At 38.5% G+C, this 8420-nt stretch overlaps 1 pseudogene; it reads right to left on the bottom strand.

The window, feature by feature from the left end:
• Positions 1-213: 213 nt before the first annotated feature.
• Positions 214-8098, bottom strand: LOC102122429 (heterogeneous nuclear ribonucleoprotein H3 pseudogene; annotated as a pseudogene).
• Positions 8099-8420: the final 322 nt, after the last annotated feature.

Genomic DNA, 8420 nt, shown 5'->3' with positions numbered 1-8420 from the left:
ATGTTGCCCAGGCTGGTTTTAGATTCCTGAACTCAAATGATCTACCCGCCTCAGCCTCCCAAAGAGCTAGGATTACAGGCGTGAGCCACTATGCCAAGCTTGTTATAAAGTTCTTAAAATACAAAAGAAATTAAATCTGTAAGAAAGTCTAGTAGACTAGATGCTGTTGTCAAGGCTTGTATGTTGGTTGTTATGCTTTCAGTACATTCCACACTATTTACCTCCACTCATGCCACCTTGCCTATAGTAACCTCCACTGCCTTCACCACCACGGCCGTAAATTCCCAAGCCATCAGAAGCACCATATTTTCCATGTAATTGTTCCCCATTTTCATTTTTACAACAGATCCATAACCTCTTTGATTATTCATTCCATCTCTGCTGTGGCCTCCCATTCCAGAACCTCTCATTCCAGAGCAGAATTCAAGAATAGTTTAATTTATCAACGTTGCATTTTTTTTTTCATGTTTAGACACGGCAACTACTGTATCTTTGTGTGTCACAAACTTTATATCTACTTCTGTTGCCCTGCCTTTAGCTTCAATATCAATATGAATTCGTATTGGATTTAGTGGTGAGAAGAAATTAGCAATGTTATCTTCAGTTGCATGAAAAGGCAACCCTCTAATATATAAAAGAAATAACCACCATGAAAACCTGAACTTGCAGCACTAGCTCTGCCATAGTCATGTCTTCCCATACCTCTTCTATCTATCATTCTGTCATCGAAGCCATTATTTCCATAGTCATAATTACTATAGCCACCATAGTTATGAAAACCTTCATAAACAGCATCATTTCCATTACGTCCTCATCACATTCTGTTATACATACTTTCACATCCAACTCTATAATAAACCTTTCTGTCTCCTGTTGCTCTATCATATGGTCCCAATCACTGTTAAAAACAAACAGGCAAAAGATTTCCATGAAAAAGGACTTTGCGCAAAAGAGGGTATCCAAATGTGATGGAGTGCTCCATTTAATTACTTGTTAGGGAAATGTAAATTAAAACAATGAAACTGCATATCCACTAGAATGGCTAAAATAAAAACATAAAAAAGACAAATGACGCTAAATGTTGGAAAGGATGTGGAATTCCTGGAATTTCAAACACTCTTTCTGGAAATACAATTGGTAAAATGACTTTTTTTTTTTTTTTTTATACTTTAAGTTCTAGGGTACATGTGCATAACGTGCAGGTTTGTTACATATGTATACTTGTGCCATGTTGGTGTGCTGCACTCATCAACTCGTCAGCACCCATCAACTCGTCATGTACATCAGGTATAACTCCCAATGCAATCCCTCCCCCCTCCCCCCTCTCCATGATAGGCCCCAGTGTGTGATGTTCCCCTTCCTGAGTCCAAGTGATATTGTTCAGTTCCCACCTGTGAGTGAAAACATGCAGTGTCTGTTCTTGCAATAGTTTGCTGAGAATGATGGTTTCTAGCTGCATCCATGTCCCTACAAAGGACACAAACTCATCCTTTTTTATGGCTGCATAGTATTCCATGGTGTATATGTGCCACATTTTCTTAATCCAGTCTGTCACTGATGGACATTTGGGTTGATTCTAAGTCTTTGCTATTGTGAATAGTGCCGCAATAAACATACGTGTGCATGTGTCTTTAAAGCAGCATGATTTATAATCCTTTGGGTATATACCCAGTAATGGGATGGCTGGGTCATATGGTACTTCTAGTTCTAGATCCTTGAGGAATCGTCATACTGTTTTCCATAATGGATGAACTAGTTTACAATCCCACCAACAGTGTAAAAGTGTTCCTATTTCTCCACATCCTCTCCAGCACCTGTTGTTTCCTGACTTTTTAATGATTTCCATTCTAACTGGTGTGAGATGGTATCTCATTGTGGTTTTGATTTGCATTTCTCTGATGGCCAGTGATGATGAGCATTTTTTCATGTGTCTGTTGGCTGTATGAATGTCCTCTTTTGAGAAATGTCTATTCATATCCTTTGCCCACTTTTTGATGGGGTTGTTTGTTTTTTTCTTGTAAATTTGTTTGAGTTCTTTGTAGGTTCTGGATATTAGCCCTTTGTCAGATGAGTAGATTACAAAACTTTTCTCCCTTTCTGTAGGTTGCCTGTTCACTCTGATGGTAGTTTCTTTTGCTGTGCAGAAGCTCTTTAGTTTAATGAGATCCCATTTGTCAATTTTGGCTTTTGCTGCCGTTGCTTTTGGTGTTTACGACATGAAGTCCTTGCCCATGCCTATGTCCTGAATGGTACTACCTAGGTTTTCTCCTAGAGATTTTATGGTATTAGGTCTAACATTTAAGTCTCTAATCCATCTTGAATTAATTTTCATATAAGGAGTAAGGAAAGGATCCAGTTTCAGCTTTCTACTTATGGCTAGCCAATTTTCCCAGCACCATTTATTAAATAGGGAATCCTTTCCCCATTTCTTGTTTTTCTCAGGTTTATCAAATATCAGATGGCTGTAGATGTGTGGTATTATTTCTGAGGACTCTGTTCTGTTCCATTGGTCTATATCTCTGTTTTGGCACCAGTACCATGCTCTTTTGGTTACTGTAGCCTTGCAGTATAGTTTGAAGTCAGGTAGCATGATGCCTCCGGCTTTGTTCTTTTGACTTAGGATTGTCTTGGAGATGCGGGCTCTTTTTGGTTCCATATGAACTTTAAAGCAGTTTTTTCCAATTCTGTGAAGAAAGTCATTGGTAGCTTGATGGGGATGGCATTGAATCTATAAATTACCTTGGGCAGTATGGCCATTTTCATGATATTGATTCTTCCTATCCATGAGCATGGCATGTTCTTCCATTTGTTTGTGTCCTCTTTTATTTCACTGAGCAGGGGTTTGTAGTTCTCCTTGAAGAGGTCCTTTACATCCCTTGTAAGTTGGATTCCTAGGTATTTTATTCTCTTTGAAGCAATTGTGAATGGAAGTTTATTCCTGATTTGGCTCTCTGTTTGTCTGTTACTGGTGTATAAGAATGCTTGTGATTTTTGCACATTAATTTTGTATCCTGAGACTTTGCTGAAGTTTCTTATCAGTTTAAGAAGATTTTGGGCTGAAACAATGGGGTTTTCTAAATATACAATCATGTCATCTGCAAACAGGGACAATTTGACTTCTTTTCCTAACTGAATACTCTTTATTTCTTTCTCTTGCCTGATTGCCCTAGCCAGAACTTCCAACACTATGTTGAATAGGAGTGGTGAGAGAGGGCATCCCTGTCTTGTGCCAGTTTTCAAAGGGAATTTTTCCAGTTTTTGCCCATTCAGTATCATACTGAATGGGTAAAATAACTTTTTAAAAATATTCCAATGTAAATACTAAAACTGGACATAATCAAACTCTCTTTTCTAGCAATTCCAGTCCTAGCCATATACCAACAAAAATGTATGCATATGTGCACCAAAAGGTATGTGCATGAATATTCATAGGAGCACTATTTTTAATAGCCAAAGACTAAAATAAATTCAAATGGCCAAAACAGTAGAATTGATAAATATATTATAGAGTCTTCATGTAAAGCAAATAAATTAGTGCTGTAGGTGAAAAATATCACAAAAAATATCCGGATACAAAAGTGCTAAAACTATATAATTCTAATATTATGAAGTTCAGAAACAGATGAACCTAATTTATAGTGAAATAAGTCATAATGGTAGTTACTTTTGAGGAAGATCATATCAGTGTGATTGTAGATTGGGTTGCTTTGGGCCCAACTCTCTAGTCTGATATTACACTTTTCTACCTTTTGCTTACTATTCTCAAACTCATTGATCCTCTTTGTGTTCCTTTTATAAGTCACGGTTCTCTAGAAGGACAGAACTAATAGGATAGATGTTTATATAAGGGAGAGTTTATTAAGGAGTATGGACTCACACGACCATACAGTGAGGTCCCACAGGAGGCCATCTACAAGTTGAGAACCAAGGAAGCTAATTTGAGACCCAAGGCTGAAAAAGTTGGATTCCGATGTTTGAGGATGGGAAGGATTCAGCATGGGGGAAAGATGTAGGCTGGGAGACTAAGCCAGTCTAGACTTTTCACGTTCTTCTGCCTGCTTTTATTCTGGCTGTGCTAACAGCTGATTAGGTTGTGCCCACCCAGATTGAGTGTGGGTCTTCCTTTCCCACACCACTGACTCAAATGTTAATCTCCTTTGGCAACACCCTTACAGACACACCCAGGAACAATACTTTGCATTCTTCAATCTAATCAAGTTGACACTCAATATTAACCATCATAAGTCCATCCCTTATCAACTTGAACCCATACATATCTCCTAAGAACACACATAATTTTCAAATGAAGACAATAATAAGGTCATAATTACACCTAACATAATACAACCATCCTTCATAAAACTGGAAACGCACCAATCTCCAACCCAAATGCTATTACGTAAAGTTAATAACATTTAATTGCTGGTATGAAATGAATAAATCTTTTGTCACATGATAAAGAAAAAAGAAAGTGAAATGAAGATATATTCTTAGTATAACTGTATACATGCACAAACATGTTTCTAATAAAATAAATAAGACATTTCTTCTATGGTTTTTATGGTTTTGGGTTTTACATTTAAGTCTTTAGTCCATCTTGAGTTAATTTTTGTATAAGGTCTAAGGAAGGGGTCCAGCTTCTGTTTTCTGTATATTACTAGCCAGTTTTCTTAGCACCATTTACTGAATAGGAGATCTTTCCCCATTGCTTGTTTGTATCAGGTTTGTCAAAGATCAGATGGTTGTAGATGTGTGGTGTTATTCCTGAGGTCTCTGCTATGCTCCAATAGTCTATATGTCTGGACTGATACCAGTACCATGCTGTTTTGGTTACTGTAGCCTTGTAATATAGTTTGAAGTCAGGTAGCCTGATGCCTCCAGCTTTGCTCTTTTTGCTTAGGATTGTCTTGGCTATAAAAGGTATTCTCTGATTCCATATGAAATTTAAAATAGTTCTAATTTGGTGAAGAATGTCAATGGTAGTTTAATGGGAATAGCACTGAATCTATAAATTACTTTGGTCAGTATGGCCATTTTCATGATATTGATTCTTCCTATCTATAAGCATGGAATGTTTTTCCATTTGTTTGTGTTCTCTCTGATTTCCTTGAGCAGTGGTTTGTAGTTCTCCTGGAAGACGTCCTTCACATCCCTTGTTAGCTGTGTTCCTAGGTATTTTATTCTCTTTGTAGCAATTATGAGTGGGAGTTCATTCGTGATTTGGCTGTCTGCTTGCCTCTTGTTGGTGGAAAGGAATGCTTGTGATTTTTGCACATTGATTTTGCATCCTGAGACTTTGTTGAAATTGCTTATAAGTTCAAGAAATTTTTGGGCAAAGATGATGGGTTTTTCTAAATATAAAATCATGTCGTCAGCAAAGAGAGATAACTTGACTTCCTCTCTTCTTAGCTGAATATGCTTTATTTCTTTCTATTGCCCGATTGCCCTGGCCAGAACTTCCAATACCCTGTTGAATAAGAGTAGTGAGAGAGGACATCTTTGTCAGGTACCTGTTTTCAAAGGGAATGCTTCCAACTTTTCCCCATTCAATATGATATTGGCTATGGGTTTCTCATAAATAGCTCTTATTATTTTGAGATATGTTTCATCAACCTAGGCAATACCATTCAGGACATAGGCATGGGCAAAGACTTCTTGACAAAAATGCCAAAAGCCATTGCAACACAAGCCAAAATTGACAAATGGTATCTAATTAAACTAAAGCACTTCTGAACAGCAAAATAAACTACCATCAGAGTGAATAGGCAACCTACAGAATGGGAGAAAAATTTTGCAATCTACTCACCTGACAATGTCTAATATCCAGAATTTACAAGTAGCTTAAACATATTTACAAAATACACACACACACCCACACACACACACACACACACGCACACACAAAACCCCATCAAAAAGTGGGCAAAGGATATGAACAGACACTTTTCAAAAGAAGACTTTTATGCTGCCAACAAATACATGAAAAAAAACTCAAAATCACTGATAATCAGAGAAATGCAAATCAAAAGCTCAATGAGATACCATCCCATTCCAGTCGGAATGGCAATTACTAAAAGGTCAGGAAACAATAGATGCTGGTGAGACTGTGTAGAAATAGGAACACTTTTACCCTGTTGGTGGGAACGTAAATTAGTTCAACCATTGTGGATGACAGTATGGCGATTCCTCAAGGATTTAGAACCAGAAATACCTTTTGACCCAGCTTTCCCATTTCTGAATATATACCCAAAGGAATAGAAATCATTCTACTGTAAAGACACATGCACCCATATGTTTATTGTAGCACTATTTACAATAGCAAAGACATGGAACCAATCCAAAAACCCATCAGTGATAGGCTGGATAAAGAAAATGTGGTACATATACACCATGGAATACTATGCAACCATAAAAATGAATGAGATTATGTCCTTTGCAGGGACATGAATGAAGCTGGAAGCCATATCTTCAGCAAACTAACAGAGGAACAGAAAACCAAACACCGCATGTTCTCATTCATAAGTGGGAGTTGAACATTGAGAACACATGGACACAGAAAGGGAAACAACAAACCCCAGGGTCTGTTGAGGGGTTTGAGGGGTGAGGGGAGGGAAATTAGAGGATGAGTCAATAGGTACAGCAAATCACCACAGCACATATATACCTATCTAACAAACCTGCACATTCTGCACATGTATCCTATATTTTTTATAGGAAATAAAGGAAAAAAAAGAAAAATAACAAACAAAAGAAAAAAGAGAGAGACTGCAATAACATAAATAACATACTATTTCAATTAAAAAAATAAAGAGGAAATACTCATGACAATTACAGTCCTTATTTCTGCAACTGATCATGTGGTCATAGCTGTTATTGATAACTACCTTCTTCTACTACCCATACTGTATTCCCTTTGCTTTCAGCAAGCACCTCAACAGGTCATGGTTGTTTTCCTGGTGGAGTGACCCAAACCTTTATTTTTGAAGAGTCTGGGCCATTTGTAGTCCTGCCTGGATTGGGCTGTTATGGTTTTCCATTAACCTTAATCACAGGGCATGATAATACTAAGAGATCTAATATTAAGATAATACTAAGGGATCTTCTGTATTCCATGTACTCTGCCCATTCAATATCATATTGAATGGGAAAAAGCTGGAAGCATTCCCTTTGAAAACAGGTACATGACAAAGATGTTCTCTCTCACCATTCTTATTCAATAGAGGTAGGAGGAATATCCCTACCTCCATCGTGATATAGTAGACTGATTTCATCCACAGCCAACACTGTAACTTCCTTCTTAGTTTGTTGACTTAGAGGTAGGAGGAGCCCAAATTGTCCAGGTGTCAATCTTACCTTCCAGTTTAATGGAATTGTTGTTGTGTCTCTTTGTGGCAGCGTTCCTTCCTCGGAACTAAGCCAGTAGAACGTAGTGTTGCGGAAACAGGAAGCAAAAATATTGCTAATGGATCACTAGGGGTGATGCTGAGTGGTGCCACTTCCACTTCCACCCCTTGATTCCTGGACCTGTGAATCCTGATTATGGGAGAAACAGTGACATATATTGGATGGTAATTCAGAACATACACAGCCTTCTGGAGAACTTTTCCCCAGCTCTGCAAAGTATTGTTATCTAGTTGGTATTGTATTTGTGATTTCAAAAGGCCATTCCACCGTTCTCTCAATCCAGCTGCTTCAGGATGATTTGGAACATGGTAAGACCAGTGAATTCCATGAGCACGAGCCCACACCGACACTTCTTTAGCTGTAATGTGAGTGCCTTGGTCAGAAGCAATGCTGGGTGGAATATCACGACAGTGGAAAAGGCATTTCATGAGTTCATAGATGGTAGTCTTGGCAGAAGCATTGCATGCAGGATAGGTAAATCCATGTCCAGAGTAAGTGTCTATTTCAGTGAGGACAAACTGCTGTCCTTTCCATGATGGAAAAGGTCCAATACAAGCAGCCTGCCACCAGGTAGTTGGCTGATCACCCCAAGAAATTGTGGCATATCAAGGGCCAAGTGTTGATCTCTGCTGCTGGCAAATTGTCCACTCAGCAGTGGCAGTAGCAAGGTCTGCCTTGGTGAGTGGAAGTCCATGTTGTTAGCAACGTATCTCAGGCCCATGTGCAACCTCCATCCATGCTAACATGGCCACTTTGTTCATGGGCACATTGGGTGATGACAGGGGTGACTGGGGAAAGAGGCTGAGTGGTGTCCACATTATGGGTCATCCTATCCACATGATTATTAGAATTATTCTCTGCTGAGGTCACTCATTGGTGAGCACTCACATGGGAATCAAATATCTTCAGTTTTTGGCCACTGAGAGGGGTCTATCCACATACCTCTTCTCCAAATTTCTTTGTCACCAATTTTCAAATCATGCTTCTTCCAGCTCCTTAACCATCCAGCCAATTCA

This window comes from Macaca fascicularis, chromosome X (genome assembly GCF_037993035.2).
Source record: "Macaca fascicularis isolate 582-1 chromosome X, T2T-MFA8v1.1".
Taxonomy (NCBI): Eukaryota; Metazoa; Chordata; class Mammalia; order Primates; family Cercopithecidae; genus Macaca; species Macaca fascicularis.
The sequence above is the reverse complement of the archived record's forward strand: the minus strand, read 5'-3'. Positions and strand labels throughout refer to the sequence as shown.